We start from the raw sequence: 1,629 nt of genomic DNA, 5'->3' as shown, positions 1-1,629 counted from the left end.
AAAAGTTAAAGTTTTAAATAAATGTTGAGATATAAGATGTTCCTGAATTGGAGGATTCTACTTTAGTTAAAATGCCTATTTTCCCTAAATTCATCTATAGATTTAATGTAAGCCCAGGTAAAATTACAAGTGTTTCCACTTTCAAAGACATCGAATAGGTAATTATAAAATTCATATTAATGCAAAAAGGATCAAGAATAGTAAAAAAAAGAAAATGAAAAAAAATATGTGTAAGATCTGTACCCTGAAAACTAGCAATCATTGCTAAAAAAGTTAAAGTTTTAAATAAATGTTGAGATATAAGATATTCCTGAATTGGAGGATTCTACTTTAGTTAAAATGCCTATTTTCCCTAAATTCATCTATACATTTAATGTAAGCCCAAGTAAAATTACAAGTATTTCCATTTTCGAAGACATTGAATAGGTAATTATAAAATTCATATTAATGCAAAAAGCGTCAAGAATAGTAAAAAAAAGAAAATGAAAAAAAAGAAGTTGAAGAGCTTGCAATATCTAATTTCAAGACTTTCTGTAAAGCTACAGTAATCATTACAGAGTGGGATTTGCATGAGGACAGGCAGATCAATAGAGCTTGGTATTTATCCCCATGCAGACTGCTCCTTTAAGCTCCACAACTTTTTAAAAATAACTATATATTTTACATCTCTTCTTGGATGCTGTAAAGATATCTTAAGCTCTATATGTTTGAAACCCAACCCATTATCTTTTACCTAAATTGGAACCTCTCACTGTTCCCTAGCTCCTTTGTCATTCCTCCAGAGTTGTGCAAGCCAAAATCTTAAGAGTAATTCTTCACGCCTCCTCTTTTATTCTCCACATTGCCACTTCTTCACTAGGAACTTCCAGTTTTACCTCCTAATATATTTTGGCTTCATCTACATTTCCCTGTTACTACCACCCAATTATGATATCTGCTGTCTAGACTTCTATAAAAGCTTCCTAAACTATAACCTACATTTACTTTTAACTACCTCCACAGTACATTTTTGAAATGCAAATTTTATGATGTTAAATCTTGCTTAAAATATTTCAATGTCTTCATATTGGATCTGGGAAAAAGATAAATCTTGAAAAGGCCTTCAGGACTGCATTATCTAGGCCCTTCTTGTCTCCCTAGTCATCTTGCACCATGCTGTCTGTTGCTCTCTCGGAGAGTAATGCTCATGTTCCTGCAGAGGATTTATTACATATCTGTCCAAAAATGAACAAAGACAATACATGTCCTATGGCCACTACACACAAAGGTGCATTTGCCTCCCTTTTTCCAATTTAAATATGACAAGTTGACATTACATATAAAGTTCTAACCTTTTAAGCTTGCACAACTTTTTAGATATTCAAATTATTCATGCACGTACACGATCCAAAACGTTAGGTTCTACATGTTTTCTTCCAAAAATAAATGCATCGTTTTTATATTTTTGATAAACAGTACACACCTATATTTAGCTACCTTATTGTGAAATTGATAACTGAAAGGTTTACCTTAAAAGTATGTTCCAGCATGTGTTCCTATATCTCATGTAGTTCCAAGATTATGCAAATATGGAAAGTTGCAGAATATAGCTTAACATTGTGTTTCTTTATACTCAGTGTTTTAGATGCC

Source organism: Propithecus coquereli, unplaced genomic scaffold (assembly GCF_000956105.1).
Source record: "Propithecus coquereli isolate 6110/MARCELLA unplaced genomic scaffold, Pcoq_1.0 Scaffold41, whole genome shotgun sequence".
NCBI lineage: Eukaryota > Metazoa > Chordata > Mammalia > Primates > Indriidae > Propithecus > Propithecus coquereli.
This window is presented reverse-complemented; position numbering follows the sequence as displayed.